The sequence below is a fragment of the Pezoporus wallicus genome, unplaced genomic scaffold, assembly GCF_028554395.1.
Source record: "Pezoporus wallicus isolate ANWC-B61680 ecotype Strahan unplaced genomic scaffold, APGP_CSIRO_Pwel_v1 contig_6787, whole genome shotgun sequence".
Lineage (NCBI taxonomy): Eukaryota > Metazoa > Chordata > Aves > Psittaciformes > Psittacidae > Pezoporus > Pezoporus wallicus.
In genome coordinates this window covers 1822001-1839468 of record NW_026636951.1, presented here as the reverse complement: position 1 = coordinate 1839468, position 17468 = coordinate 1822001, and positions in this window count along the sequence as shown.

Genomic DNA, 17468 nt, shown 5'->3' with positions numbered 1-17468 from the left:
TTCTCTTACCAGATTAACAGGGAGGAGCAAATTAAAGGAAAATTGAATGGAAATCCCCCAAAGCAATGAAAAGGACAGTACCTCCCCTGCTCCCAACCAGTAAAAGACCCAGAAAGCAAACTTGTGCACTCAGAGCAATAAGGAAGGATGAAAATGGGCTGGAAACCCAAATCCACCTTGCACAGCAGAAGCCAGACCAGCTTGCCAAATCATGGGAGGGTTCTGCTATTAGCATCAGATCTAATGACTGATCTGCTCTTTGTCCCTTTTGGGGCACATGGGAAAATGTCTTCAAGAATTCAGCCAGCCTCCAAGTCAGTCTTACGTTGTCCAAGCTGACGCAGTACATACACTGATGCACCTCTGAAACACCACAGCAATTGTTCAGCATGTGGCCACCTGCTCCATAAAACTTCAGCTGTATTATACATATCCCTGGCTGCATGTCACTACTGGTTTAAAAGCTGAGTTTCCAGTTTGGAAACTAGAAATACAAAATTTCATCTATGGTATTTTATTTTTTTTTTTATCTCAATGCAATGACAAAAAATGAGTTGCTCTGAAAATCTGGGGGGAAAGAAATTAAAAAGGGGTAAAGAAAAAAATCCATTGCCCATCTGTGAAAATAGCGTGTTTTTCTGCAGATTTTCACTGAAACCATAAATAGAGGTTTCAGTGAAAATCTGCAGAAAGCTTTCAGAATTGCCTGTGTCAGCAGGAGCTACATCTAGACTGGGCAGAGGAACCTACAAGCCTGGTGCAGTTCTGGAGCTCTTACAAGCTCTCAGGAAGATGGGCCAGACTGTAACAGAGCCCTGTATCTGCAAAAAGATGAACAACCTCACAACTCAACTGAAATTCCAAGCTCAATGAACTTTTGTTTTCTTTTTATGCATAAAGAAGTAATTACATTTTAACCTGTTTATCTGAATCAGAAATAATCTTTCTACTGGTGGCTCCAAACAAATAAGCTACTCCAAGCCTTGCATAAGGTAGAAACTGTTTCTGTTACTTCACATAGGCAAGGCCAGGTAAATTAGCTACTAATTTAAGCCCTAGTCCTTTCTTCTTATTTTTATTAATTATTTTTCATTGTTTATGAGTATGTCCAGGATTAAGGCAGGGCTACACATTTTCAATGGTATGTATATAAAAGATCTGACCCACACTAACATCCCCAAGTATTACACAAGTTACTGTAATTTTAACCAGAAACGCCTAGACTTTATGAGAATGAGATGAAACACTAGTCAGAATATCATGGACTGGTCTACTCTAACACGCCCTGTACTACTCGTCATAAGACAATGGTGAAATGCCGTATAGAAAGAGCTGGCAGACGCAACACCATTGAATGAACTCTGATGTGAAAGCCAAGTGCTAACATGAAGACACCAGTTCCAGAGATCTTAGTGAACTGTAGTCTCATCAGGTCAGCATTTTTCATATGAGCTATTTGTAAATGTCTTTCATCTTTGCCTGCATTCAATAAGCAAGGGAATGAGCAACAGGGAAGGAATCAGAAGGAGACACAAATTAGCAATATATTGAATTATGTCATAGAAGCCACTGCCTTGTAATAAAGTGGCTTTACAGAATTTTCATGCTTTGTAATGCTAGCAAGGAAATATATTAGGAAAACACCAATGATCTGTGTTCCTGAAGAAATAAAAGCAACACTGGAAAGCAGTGATCTGGTGAGAATAGCATTATTCAGTGAACATGACTACTTCTGCAAACTGCTTTCATAGAGCATTTTGGGTTAGAAGAGAATTCTAAAGGTCATCTAGTCCAATGCCCCTACAATAAGCAAGGACATGTCCAACTAGATCAGGTTGCTCAGAGCCCTGTCCGACCTGACCTTTAATATTTCCAGGGATGGGGCACCCACAACTTTCTTGGCAACCTGTTCTAGTGTTTCACCACCCTAACTGTAAAAAAATTCTTCATTATACCAGTCTAAATAGCCCCTCTTTTAGTTTAAAACCTATCATAAAATGGCCTGCTAAAAAGTTTTTCCCCATCTTTCTCATAAGCCCCATCTTTAGGTATTGGAAGGCTTCTCTAAGATCTCCCCTGAGCCTTCTCTTCTTCACGCTGAACAAGGCCAACTCTCTCAGCCATTCCTCACAGGAGAGGTGCTACAGCCTTTTTTGTGGCCTCCTTTGGGCTCCCTCCAACAGGTCCATCAAAGGACTGTCTCTCAAAAATCTTTTTTTCCTAAAATTGACATCACTCATTCTGACAGTTAAAGAGGAAAGATCACATCACACCAAGCTTCCCACAAACGTGATGCTTCTTTGAGAGAGACTCTATCTCCTCTTCATGTACAATGCATTTCTCATTGCAAAGCAGATCTGCCTGCACAGAAAACAGTGGAATACTTAGTACTTACTATGGCATGTAAGCAGGTACCCACCTCAGAGAACAGACCATTCAGACTGTGGATTCATCAGGTCCTACCTCCCCTCAGTAAAAAGGCTGCAGCCTCACCCTTGAGCATGTCGTGCAGAGCTCACGATGTTCCACTAAGCTGGAAGATCCTGGGATCTCATGAAAAGTTGTTTATGGCAAGCAAAGGCTCATCTACTAATTTTGTTCCTTTGGTAAAAGCATTACCTATGATTTCTGTTACACGCAATATCCTCCCTGTGCTCTCTGGATTTTAGAAAGCTAATAGTAATTCTATTTTGTCATGAGGGGAAGGAAGGGAAAGCATCATTATTAGACTATTCTAAAGTGTTCTGCTAACAGGTAACTGCAGGCTTGACCTAGCTGCCAGTAGAAATGGGTAAGACCCTTCTAGACAGTGTTGATAAATGCTTTGATATGTGTATTTTAAAACAGTAACTCCAGACTATAAAAACGCTGATTATCAAATTAAATATGTTATGCTTTAAAAATCCATTACCTGCATTTCAAGGGAAAGAAATTTCACTGCAACAAATACACTATTAAAATGTTTCTGAGGTACAAATATCTCATCCCCAGTTCTTTCAGAAACTGCAAACAAATAATTAGCCCTTCTGAACTCCAGAGTCTGTAGGCTGTAGTTAATGTGATGTTACTAATGCATTTATAAACACCAGGCTCCAAAGCCAGCACTGAGATATTCCATCATAATTTAGATCTCTCATTAACTTCACCACCCTGACCAACATGCTGTCACTGGCAGAGTGTTTGACAGTTTACATTACCTGCAGACATGAGCTCGTGTCAATTCAATTAAGAAAGATTAATTCCAGAACTGACAATGCATAAATATTTTTAAATTACACCTGGCCTTGTTGGCAGTGCTTACTCCATGACAGCCTTTAGAAGACAGAACTTGTCTTTAGCCTCCTGGGCAGACAGGAAAACTAGAAGGAAGGTGAAAGAAAGAATTTATTGTGAATTCAGTATTCCATCATACTGTCCAAATTATCTTATTTAAACCCCCCCGCCTTCCCTTCCCAATAGTTAAACAAGCTTAGCTCTCACTGTCTGTTATGGAATGAAAGGAAACAGGAAAGATTCCATCCAAACAGCCACTGCCAGAAAATTGTCAGCAACATCTTTATGAAGATCATTTGCTGACTGGTTTAGGTCTAATTTGTGTACATTATTGCTTTGGAAGTCATTCAGATACCATAGTGATAGACACCATATGAGAATGTAGATAGATAACATTTGACATTTATCTTCATGAACAAAGATCTGGGTAACTCCCCACTGATTGCACTTCTGATGCGTGAAGATAAATGTCACATCAGACTAAGCCATCTCATATTCTAGTGAAACACTCTTACTCTTGGCTCTGGTGGCTAAAAACATCTAGCTTCAGTGCATATGAACAGGCTTACCCAGGTAAGCATCAAGTGCAGGGTGATAAAATGATTTGTTCACTGTCATCAAACAGATCACCAACCAGAGGAACCACATTTGTTAAATTCTGGTCCACAGTTTAATCTACTAGAAAAAGCTTTCTCTGAAATTTCAATGTAGCAATTATACAACCATTGCCTGAAGAGAGCATTTTAAAAAGCAAAAAGTCTCTACCACTATAGCCAAATCAATGCCATACCCAAATAAATAAACTCTGTTTAGGAAGAGTGCAGTCCCACATGAGCATCACCAGTATCCTGCTTTCGGGACCAGAGCTTTACCTTTGTACTAAATTATACTGAACCATGCAGATGCACCTACTTCAGTGATACTAACACTGGCTGATGCTAAACAAGGCAGATGTTGTTAGTGGAGTAGGAGTGGGGATCTCTACTAAAACTTAAGAGGAGCATTCTGCTAGCAAAGGGAAAGGCAGAAAGAGGTAACACACTCCTACCATTTTTAGCTGATCCCATGACTGTCTTTTCTGAATAAGCTTGGTATTAATGTGAAATGGGATAAATTAAGTCACAGAATCCAGAATCACTTGACATAAGCATTCAAGATTCTCATGTTTAGACATGCCTTTTTTAATTTTTCTGTACCCACCAGTTGAAAAGATGGATTGAGTGGCTTGCAAGGTACCTCAAACTCGTCTGTACTAACTAACAGTTCTTCTGTACTAACCAACCTCAGGCAGCATCAAAAAAAAAAAAAAAAAGACAAATACAGCAAGAAAAAACAAACCTGGAAAGTAATAATGTTTTCAGATCCCTTCTAAGGTACAGGTTTGAGCACATGTTAAAACAGTGGGCAATTCAGGGGTTTAGCTTCATTTCCTGGGAAAAGAAGGCTTATGTTACCATATTGTTTGCCCACCCCTCTCGCATTGGTCCTTTTCTAATAAGGCTTGGACCTGCTGGCAGGTTCCATCTCACACACACAAGGCTTCTAGATGACTAGCAGCATATAAGAAAATTTAGGATGGATCCAATAAAAGGTGTAAGCGCTTTGATGTTGGACATCTGGCAGCTCTTAGTATGAGACGCCTCTAAACCCTGTGAAGTTTACAGAGTAAAGCAGATGACACAAAATCAAAGCCCAAGTGACTGGCACATGGAACAGCCTACACCTGACCAATAGGGAAGCATTCGGAGCGTGTCTGAAATTCACCCTCTGCAAGGCTTAGCTTTCTTCATAGACATGAAGCCTCTCCTGTGGATATGGAAAGACATCAAGACTGATGCTTAGCCCACTCAACACAGAATTTCAGCCCTCAAGGACTGTTGTTTGTTTTACCCAATGATTATCTTGTATAAAGGTGCTGCTGTAATGATTTTTTTCTAAATATTTTGTCTTATTTTTAAATCCTGGATCTATTTTTAAATCCTGGTAGCAACTAGATTGTATTTGCAACAGTATTAACTATTTGCCACTACTGTTACCATAAGGTACACAAACAACACGTTTCCAGATTCTGCCATCAGCTTATGGAGGAACCTTCAGTTCTGGTTGGAATTTACTTCCCCACCCCTCCACCCCCGCCAAAGGCTGATGATTTTTAGGATGTGCCAGGAGAAACAAAATGTTTCAGAAGCTAAACCTTTTTCAAGTCATTTCAGAGTTAAACATCCAAAGAGAAATGCCAAAAAAAACCAAACAAATAAAAACACCAAAGAAAAGAAATTGGTCTCAAATGTCACCAACACAGCATCAAAGTCTTTCCACATATTCAACCTCACACCCCCCAAAAACACCTAATGTGATGTGGGAGTTGGGGAAGACGGTAGGGGAAAGTAGTCCCTGTATGACTACAGCAGTGGACTTTTGTATAAACCAGCGATGTAGAAAGTGCCTGGAAAAGCACCTTTATACAAGGACATTACACCTCTCACTTATCCAATCAAGCTTTACTACAACATACTACATCTGAACTGGCCACCACACATATCAAAGTTATTTTCAATAGACTCTGTTAACCTGTCTGACAAAGGCACCCACCTCTGGGTTTCCTGCTTGTGGTGAACACAGACTTGGTCTTTTGAGCATTGAAATTTGTTAATCTTAACAAAGCAGAGAACTACAGCTGAATACAATGTCTCTGGAGGTCCTTCATTAGAGCAAGATTTAATTCATTTGTATTCTTAATTCCAGAAGTGCACTAAAAAGTACTGGACTTACTGAAATTTTATGAAAATAAATCTGAAAACAAAAGTACCTACACCAATAGATAGTGTCAAGTCATTAGAAATATAGAGCTATATTAGGGAAGAAAAACAGTTAAAAACATCATTGTGATCCTACAAACTGCTGTCATTCCTTGGAAAGGACATTTCTATGTGGAATAGGAAAAGACACTCACAAACTGCAGTGAAGCCATAGGGGACAATGCTTCAGCTGTGTGGAAGTTACTAGCTCAGGGAGGCACACGGCAGAAAAACAGGTGACACTTCCTGTGAGATTTTGAGTTCAGCCGCCTATTATATAATTTCATATTCTTTCATCTGATCTTCTGGTTTAACATAACAGTTATTTCACAATCAGTGCTAAATGATGTTGAATTTCAAATGTCTCTAAATAGCCAATCTGTAAACTAACCGGTGTTATATTCTCCCATCTCAGCTTTGGAGCAAAGGTGTTTCAGATTGAATGAAATTTTTATGATATTCATTGATTTAATATTTTTTGCTTAATTTTTAGTGTGGGTGTTTTGAGTTTGGTTTGGATTTATTGGTTTGGTGTTTTGGGGGGTTTGGGGTTGTTTGGTTTGGGGTTTTTAACTTTTTTCTTTTTTTTTTTAATCCAAATTTTCTTCAAACCAATCTCCTCCAGTGGAAGGATAATAAGTTTGGGTTCCAATGGAAAAGCTGTAGAGGCAATTTCTTGGGGGAAGTCAGAATAAATCTATTAAAAAAAACTGTATTAAAATAACAAATTTTATTTTTATGTGAGACAACATTCTCTATTCTCAACCTTTCTTCCTTTCTAACTCAGTCATTTTTAAACAGCTGACTGGCTTAACTGTGTTATCTTTCCATGGAATATTGCCTCAGCTGGAGGAGAGCCAGCATCATCACCTGATGTCTCAAGGAAAGTGTATGGGGAGGGGTGTTACACTATGGTTTTTGTCAAGGATCAGTAACAAGGCAAAACCTTTAGGTAGCTGTAAACCTGCCATTCTGAGCTTCCGTCCAGAAGTCTTGACTCATATCAAATTTGTCCTACAGCTGGTGAAGCAGAATAGCTGTTAAGTCTCTTCTTTGATTTAAAATCTTTTCAAGAAGGTTGGGTTTTTGGTTTTGGTTTGGTGGTTTTTTTTTGGGGGGGGGGGGGATGTTGTTTAGGTTGGATTTTTTTTAAGGACTCCTGAGCTACTTTTTGCAAACCTTTTGCATGCAATTTCCACTCACACCGCTCCCTCCACCCCATAGTCTGGTTTTTCACACAGAGAATAAGAAATGAAAAATGAAAAATAAATAAAAGAAAAAAAACACAGAACAAACCAAACCAACCATACACACAAAACCAAAAAAGGCAGCAGAAGTGCAGTAGCAGAAGCTAGGTCAAAGCCTGTAGATTCAAACCAGTTCACAGATCTCGAACTTAGAGGTGAAATACAACTTTCCCAGCCTAGCTCTTTGGTTTAGTAAATGACAGAATAACTTCAGAACAATAAAGTTTGATAATTTTCAGAATAATGCAATTTTGTGAAGTGGGGACAATGAAAAAAATGATTTCCATCAGTGAGATTATAAAATGAATGGGTATCAACTGAAGAACACTGCGGTGGCTGTTATCTTTGGGTCCAATTATCAATATTTCTTCATATAACGCATCATTTTTTTCAAGTTAGATTAGTTAAAGAAACAAATGGCAGCTAAAATAACAAGAACAGAATGAGTTATGTTCTCCTCCTCTGCAAATAATCTGCCTGGTTAAAATGGGTGAATTGCAAGAACTAGTGTCTGCATTCCTCTTTAGATCTCTGTGACCACAGAGGAGAGAGAAGGTCACTGCACTTTCCTTCTTAGAGACAAGATGCCCAGTGCCTCTGGCATAGCAAGATCACAAGCAGACAAATCGGCATTTTTAACAAGAACCTAAATGCTCCTGAAGACCTGGGACAACCAAAGAGTTGAAGCAGAATACAAACTAATTGTGTTTTACAGCTGAAAAATGTTTGCACACAAGTGTGAAAACAGAAGGAAAGCTAAAAGGAAACAGAAAAACCTCATAAAAGTTGTATAATAGATTAAGAAAGGCTTACACAAGAGACAAGGCACATGTGTGCAATTAAAGAAGATACCCAGTAGCTACAGAAAGCAGCTAGAAAATAGAGTAGCTACATAAAACAGCAAAATGGGGGAAACAAAGTAATAAAAAAGGGCAAGCAGAAATAAGTAAAAATGTCCTTCCTCCCTTTGTATCCTATTTGTTTAACTTGTGAGATCTTTAGGCACAGTGCTACCTTCTTATATGTTTCTAACACCTATAGCACAAACTTTCAGGCACTATAGAAATAAATAAATACATCAAGAGAATCACAGTGTAGCATGCGGCAGATGGTGCCGTACCAGAACAAAGAAGGCACTGAAAGGCTAATACATTTAAGGTATCTTACATTTTGGTTTTGGTCATGGAGGACTGGTTTTGTTCTGACTTTCTTTGAAAAAGAATATAATCTACATTACTACACGAGCAGCTTCTGCATCGGGCAACAGAAGACCTCCCTCCGAGATGTTTAGACCTTTCTATGTTTTCCTGAGTCAATTCAATATGACCACAGGGAAATCTAAGTTCCCTAAATGAAAGGCCATGAATGACATCAAACAGCATACTTCACTGCTAGCTTTGAAAGCAGCTACACTAGGCTTTGGTACAGATTTTATTTGATTTTTCAACAGTAACGAATGGTTGTGAATAACTTTTTGCATTTACCTGTTTATAAAGTCTCAACGTATTACAAAGTCCCTAAAATTACTACATTAATACTGTCCCTCATGTTGTAAACCATTTTCTCATCTGCATGAGCCGTATCTAAACAGCAGCTTCCAAACAGAGATGATCTTTGTAATTTTTTTTTAAAGTCCATTGTAGGCTATGTTGATTTTTAAGACTGAGGAGAAAAAAATATGTCTACTTTGTTCCTTGTACTTCTCAGTTTTGTAAAACTTGCTTTTTAAACTGCAGACACTTTGTTTATTTCTAAAATATGCCAGAGCTAAAGTCACATGTCAATAGCTGCTTTAAAATATCATGCTGATTAAATAAGACCAAAAGACCTGCCCTAAAATGAAATAGGCAGGAAATTAAAAGTTGCATCTGACACACCATCTTTAACTCAAACCACTGAATAAAGGACAAAGATCTTTTCATCTACGAAATTCATCTGGGACACTGAAGAGCGAGATGGAAGGCGATAGACTGTCTGCAAGTTGCGCCATCACACAGTCACCTACATAGTTTACTGTCAAGCTGTACAGGCAAGAGAACACAGGACAATCCAGGATACTGTAAGCACTGGAAACAGGGCTTCAGCAGGTGGTACTACTCCCACCAGGTGAGAGAGATGCTCACATACCAAAAGCATCTTAGCAATTTGGGTCCCTATCTTAACAATAAGTTTGCTTAGACAGTTCTAGCTGAACAGATACCCAGAAAAGAATCCGGTTTCCCCATGGAAAGCTGATACACTTTGCTGCCTCATTTCATAGACAGGTGACAAAAGCATGTAATAAACCACAATATATTGCCTGGAACCATAAAACTTCATTAAGTGGAAGTGCTCCCTTAACCGTTAATAGACCATGAAGAAATATCCAAAAGGTTATGAGTGAGCTCAGCTTTCTCCTTAAGTGGAAGACAGAGATCACTAAGTCTTCATCTGCTTTTGCTCTTTTCCTTCTGTAGGACTTCCTCATGCAGATATCGATATGATTACAGACACATGGGTGATATTAAGCAGCTGCAGTGGATCCAATGGACACATTATTGTGGGAATGAATAAAGAGGCATGGGGATGAAATTGAGAGTATCCATAGCTTGTTCACATTGGTGGCCAGAGGAGCTTGGTCATTGAGAGGTATGGTCAGAGTTAAACAGTGCCCCCTCTAGCCAAGAACCATGATATGATGCTGCTTAGACCCACAGAACTCAGCACACCTGAGAAGCAGCAAGTGCCATTCTGGGTCAGAAGTGCATCTACCCTGAAAGCAGAGCATTTGGACTTACCTTCACCAAAAATGAACTAAGATGACCTAAACAGATTATTGCTGCAAGCTAAGATTGACAGCCAAAGATATTCCCCAGGTTTTGCGCGTTTGGGTTTTTGTCCCCAGCAGGCATTTACATGGGCTGAAGACTGAGGATAAAACAGCAGCAAACAACAGTAGGACCAAAATCTTCATGATTTCTCTACATGGCAGTTTTTCATCAGAATGTTTTATCCCCCGGGCACCTAAGAGAAGTGAAATAGCACTAGGCATACTCCACCTGCACTGAGCATGAGCAATAGCTGAGCATAAACACACACTTTCCACATGAACACAAAAAACTGGTCAGTATTAGGAGCAAAAGCACTCCACACTTGCAGTGTGAAAGTACACACTTGTATCACTTCAGAAAGATCACAGCTGGGTTCTAATATCAGACATTATATATAGGATCCTGTATAACACTCAAGATAGACATAGCTAGCTAATGACTAGTTAGCTGAGAAAGTTGGGACTGTTCAGCCTGGAGAAGAGAAGGCTGTGTGGAGACCTCATAGCAGCCTTCTAGCATCTGAAGGGGGCCTATAAGGATGCTGGAGAGGGACTCTTCATTAGGGACTGTAGTGACAGGACAAGGGGTAATGGGTTAAAACTTAAACAGGGGAAGTTTAGATTGGATATAAGGAGGAAGTTCTTTCCTGTTAGGGTGGTGAGACACCTTGCCCAGGGAAGCTGTGAATGCTCCATCCCTGGCAGTGTTCAAGGCCAGGTTGGACAGAGCCTTGGGTGAGATGGTTTAGTGTGAGGTGTACCTGCCCATGGCAGGGGGGTTGGAACTAGATGATCTTAAGGTCCTTTCCAACCCTAACTATTCTATGATTCTATGACCATAATACCACTTACTAATAATTAAAAGATGAAACCTGAAATATTATCACTCTTTAAAAAAATATGCAATGAGCAGCACTGTGACCAGACAGGAAACAAAACCAGAGAATCTTTCTTGAAAGCAGAGAAGAAAGGCCCATAGTAATAAAGACCTATAACACAAGAAAGAAGAAAGGCTTTTATGTGTTGTCGTTCCACACAACTATATGGAATGAGAGTCCAGCAGCTAGATGAAAACATGCCAAGGGTCTCCCTCCCTCCCTTCCTCTTTCTCCTCTGCTTACACTCTGGCTGACTTTGCAGCAGTAGGGCAATAGCTTAAGAAGAAAAAGGAAGAGTTAAAAGAAAAAAAGTCTAGTTTAGTTGGGTTCTGAACTCTTCTATGTGTGACTCCAAGTAAGGCTCCCTGATCCTCTGGCAAGCAGGCACAGGTAATATGTAGCCACAAGATGATGGGATCAAACCAAACCATGGAATTAGTAAAACTGAAAGTTAGGTGGTCTCCTTCTGGCTTCTTTACAAGAAGGACAGGGAACAGACCTGGAGAAAGATGAAATGGAATTCTACTGAATAGGAAAGACACTGCATGCAATGCGCACAAATGACCTTCCCTCAACATGACACTTCAACAGAAGTGCTTTTTGCTTTCCTAAAATGCAAAGATTAGACAGTTTAAACAAACCTCATCTTTGGTAAAAGCACCTCTAAAAATCTGTGGCTAAGGGAAATCAACACATTTTTTGCAGATTAATAATGTGACTCAAACACAAGTGCTTCAATGCGAGAACACAACATAAGAAAACTATCAGTAGAAGATAGTATCAGCTTAATCTCAAATCAATCCAGTACATCTCCAGCGAGCAGATTTCTAAGCACAGGAAAACAGCTTGTTTTTTTTTTTTCCCCACTGTTTTCCTTCTTCCCCAGAAATTTCTTAAGGCATTTCCATATGACATATAAAAAGCCCAGATATACATTCCCATTACCAAGTTTGTAATCATTCCCACAAGAGCATTAAGTCAAAATGCTAAAAAATTGTTTGAACACAGGTATAATATGAGGAAGAATTCCAGTTTCCTGAACAAGTATCATTAATATTGCCACTACTTAATGAATATTGTATTTCACTCTCAAAGCTGTTTGGCTCAGATCAGTGTAATTAAACATATCGTGACAAACATACACATTCATAAAAAAATCTTCTATTTGTACTTGATCCTGAAATCTGAGGGACTGTGTATAGCACTCCAGTAAATAGTGAAAGATCTTATCTGTAAGTCTCATTATATGGGTCATCAATAATATTAGAAAGGATTGCTGCGTCTCAAAATTGGACAACAAAAAACAAGGGAGCTTCAGAAGAGGGATAACAAACACGATAGACCAAAAGAGAGAAACATACATCCAAGGCACTATGTCACTGCCTTACTTCATTTATAAAAGAATCGGCTAATAATGAGCATTAATCTGGTTTATGTTTTTTTTAATGGTATGACATTCTAGATATATATCTTCAGTGAAACAGACTAGTGGCACATTAGCTTACTTTTGTTAGTGTTGCATCCAATATAATTCCAAAAATAGCTAAAAAGCAAAACCAGGAAAGATAGGAAAGTCAAATAGGATACACACAAGGAAAATCTGGTTTAATGACACAATTTCCAAAAACAAGTATAAAATCAACATAAACAGGTTCATTTTCATCTTGACTATCTGTAAATGTTTAATGTGAAAAAAAAAGTGATAATTAACGTTTCTATACTCTTATGTTTAAGGAGTCATTACAATCAGCCTTTGTTTGCTACAGAGTTGGCAGCAGAGACCTGCTGCATTTGAGAAGGGAATGTTTTAGGGTCATTTAACATTATATCACTCTTGGTGATCCAAGAGCTGCTATAATTCTGCCAAAGAGTATAGAGGGTTTCCCAGTCAAGTTTCATCCTGATTTTGATTATTGTTTATCTCTAGTCCACGTCTGAATAGTTGTAGTAAAATAGAGGAAGTTTTACTCCTGAATTTGAGGTCAGCTTGTAATGAACCATGGTTTCAATCGCATGAACAGCTGCTTCTTTTATAAGCAAAAAGGGTTCACTTACAGTTCAGGGTAACACAGTAATAATTTAAGGAACAAGGAAGCTTCTATTCATTTCTTTATTTTTTATATGGTTTTGAAACATTTTGACATCTGAGTGCCTATAGTGGACTTGTCTGAATAGAATGTAATATTGACACTACTCTGCTTTACAAAAAAATGAACAAAGTGAATTTTAAAACTAGAAATACAGTAGACCTATCAATCATCACATAAAAGCCTTTTTCATTGAGAACTTCATTTTTCATAGCAAGAAAAGCTATTATTGAGCTTCTAAAACTTTGTAACTCAAGTTAACAGGGACATAGTAAATCAGGTATGCTCTCTGAAAACAGGACCAGAAATGTCAGGAAATGACAGCAAACCAAAGGGGAAAACATCCAAAAACACAAGACATTACTAAAGTCATTGGGACATAAAATTTCTCAGTCAACCAATACCTCAACAGAAATAAAAACGGTCGGGGTTTTGGTTGGGTTTTTATGAGGTTTTTTTTTTTTCACCCTCTAATTTGCAAATATTCTTCTGGATAAGCAGTAATAATTTCAATTAATTACAAAACCACACAGAAGAAGATTAATGAGAAATTTTACATTTGTTCTCTTTTGCTCATTTGTCCAACTAAGAAAACACTCTGCTGGCAGACACAGGATTAAGCCATTGCCCCCACTCACAGCTGTCCTGAAGAGAACTTCCAGTTCTCCTTCCTGACCTTTACTGAAGACTTTAGCCTGCCTGCTACTGCCACTGTGACTTTGATTCAGCTTAGATTTCTCCAAGCTATTTCATACGTGTGCAACTGTTCAGTGGACCTGCTTCTTTTTTGTAGCAACTGAAAAGGTGAACAGAACCTGATGCTTTACTTTACTTGTCTCATTTCATTACTCAGCCATATGCACACTTTTTCCCAGTGTTAACTTACAGCATGTCTTGATTTCCACCAATTCCTTTAAATTTTACTAGCCAATACCAGCACACTCACTCACACCAGGCTCTCCCACTTAGAGGCATTCATTTAAAGGTATCCAATTGCATTGCAAGACACTCGAACTTCTGCTTATTTCTCTTCTTTCTTTATCAAGTAGCCATCATCAGGTATGAATGTTGCTAGCACTGATTTCACAGGTTACTAATGGCTTGCTAAAACATAGTGGTGCTGCGTTTGGTTTCTTTGCACAATTTTTTTTTAGCATGGTGATAGCAAGGCAAATCCAAATCCAAGTGTCTGAGAGTTTTATTTTAGCTAGGAGACAAAGCTATGTTAACTTTCAACTCACCTGAAGGATGACCGTCACAAAGAATTCTAAAACACAAACCCTATTTTAAATAGGCCAATGGCCACAATTTAGAGGACAGGAGGAATGGAATGACAACATTACAACATACAAAAGGGTACATGGCTATCAGGCTGCGCCTTTAGTCCTCTCCCATGGCTGAGCTGTTACTTATCTGATAACTCAAACAGGCTGTTGGCTCCTTTCTGAAATGACTGAGGCTAATTCAGCATTTTACATGACCTAATTCAGAAAATATGTAGCTATTCCACTACAGCATACCCTGCTCTGCAAAGTTATTTTATTCATGTCTATGTATTTCTAAGGCTTTGGAACACTTGGAAACTTACGTTTCTGAAACCTGCTGATCTCCACATGCCCTGCTTCCTCCCTAACACTTGCTGTAATTCACCTCTTTACTAGATGAAAAAGTAACTAATTGGTCAGGGTACACTAACCTCAAGGTCTTTGCTGGATCGGCCATTTGTAAAACATCACATAAGAATGGCAGGAACACTTCCTGCCACACATTCAACGGCACAACACACTACAAAGAATAAATAGCACCATGAAAACGATCTCTCCAGGTCTCTTAATCCTAGGAACAATTTTTGCCAATCCTTGTAGCACATGCTTGTGGCCACTGGATTAATGCAAATCCCATATTTGAAAGCTTTTTTATTCTTTCACTTTCAGTGGAGAAAAAGCCTCAAGAATCTTGATATTTCTAACTCACACCATTGCTTCTTTTCATGCTCAATTAGATTTGTTTCCATTATTCTTCTTCTTAGCCTCTCATTTTTCTATTTTTGATTCTTCTAAAGCAAAGGATGACTTCCTGAAACAGAAGCATGACCAGCAAAGCAATACTGCTCATAATAAAATGGAGACCTAAAGAAGAAGTAAGATGCTGACTGCCAACAAACATGTATTTATTTATTTAATGGATGTTATTAACCACTCTACTGAACCCTACATAGCTGGTCAGCACCTAAAGAAGTCATTCATAAACAATTTTAAACCAAGTAAGAGGGAAGTAAGCACCAACTAAAGTTATTAACAAAACCAGCCTACTTTGCAGTGTGCAACAAAGCAGCCTCCATTTTTAGAGTTTCAAAATGGCAAAGGCACGAGGTGCCAGATTCTTTGAGAGGTTTGGTAAGATTTAGATACATGTATTTCTTAAGCCTTTGACAGTCTCCCTCACAACTTGGTTGACAAATCACTCCATCACATCTCCAGCAGTAACGCAAACCTTGTGTTACTGTGTTCCCATCAAAAGTTAAATCAAGATAAAGGTGAAGCTACTGGTTGTCACAGCCCCCGATCCTGTAGGAATTCTGAAAAAGAAATCAAATTTGATGTTTTGCTGCTTCCTTTTAACATGCAACCTGTATTTTATGAGATCATTGCTTATAGGCAGCAAAACCACACCTTAGAAGTTCAGTTCAGATGTAGCAGTCAGATTCTAATAATATTCTGAAACTGGGAAATACAGCAAACACAGGTGAGATCTACCTATCAAGTACATATAACGTTCTAACTAATAAAAGGACTGTTTCACAAAGTCAATTATAAACAGCATACTACAAGGCATCTCGTGAGACCTCACTTGGAGTGACACCACTAAGGTGGTGTCCTTAACGTAAAAAGGACATGGAACTGTTGGAACAAGTCCAGAGGAGGCCCATGAGGACGATCAGGGGACTCCAGCACCTCCCATATGAAGACAGGCTGAGAAAGTTGGAGAAGAGAAGGCTGCGTGGAGACCTCATAGCAGCCTTCCAGTATCTGAAGGGAGCCTATAGGGATGCTGGGGAGGGACTCTTCATCAGGGACTGTAGTGACAGAACAAGGGGTAATGGGTTAAAACTTAAACAGGGGAAGTTTAGATTGGATATAAGGAGGAAATTCTTTCCTGTGAGGGTGGTGAGGCACTGGAATGGGCTGCCCAAGGAAGTCACGAATGCTCCATCCCTAGTGGTGCTCAAGGACACGTTGGACAGAGCCTTGGGTGAGATGGTTTAGTGTGAGGTGTCCCTGCCCATGGCAGGGAGGTTGGAACCAGATGGCCTTAAGGTCTTTTCCAGCTCTAACTATTCTACAATTCTAAAAAAAAAAACAAAAAAAACAACACCACAAAACCAGACAAATGTCTCCTTTGTATCCAAAGCACAGTGTAGTGACCTGGTGTATTTCTACCTTGAATCAGTCCACATTTTTGAGCTAGATTAAACCTTTATATGTTTGTAACAATTCCTGCTAAAACACCTCTGCAAGTAGTTATTAATCACAGTTCACCACTTAACAGAACTATTTTATAGAGTTATAAAAGTGAATCTACTGCTTTACCAGGTGGCATTCTATTTGTTTCATTGAGATGTTTATATTGTTTGAGAAGTAGTAGCAAGTCATTATCTAAAATCATATCAATCACATTAACTCAAAACAGTATTAAGACTCATCACTCATTTTTCTTTTTCAGCTACTAAGCTTATTATTGCCTTGAGTTCTTCTACTTCCATTACCATTTGCTTTTCACATTAATAGTACTTTGATTCAGCATTCCTCTGAAGGTCTGGGTTTTTTTTAAGATAGTGCTGAGGTAGATACCTGTTATTTTGAGGATGCAAGGATGCAATTTACATTCAGGGATTAGGAATTGTGCAAGTAAGCCTGAAGAAAAGAGAATGCAAGTTGACCAAAACCAGGGAGTACTGTGGGTATGCTAGTAATAAAAAGTGACAGAAGACTGTTGCAAGTAACTAGAGGAAAACACACCAGAGAAATTTCAGGTTCCAAAACACTGCAAAGGGACACTGTGAACTCTGATGCTGGAATTCAGACAGCTTTGCTGTATTCTGCTCTCAAAGCACATAGCACATGATAAAATATCAAGCAGGAGATCCATGTATCTGACAAAGAAGGGGTAGTTTTTTAAACTAACCATAGAACGTCAAATATTTAGACACCAAAAACAATCATGATGGAAAAACAGCAATGCTAAAAATGTAAGGGTGAAAAGGAAACTTCAGTAATGTTCTATGGGCATAACAAGAAAGTCTCAAGCATGGTACTTCCGTATCATGTCAAACACAGATTCCTCAGGATTTTAAAGAACTGAACAGCAAACATACA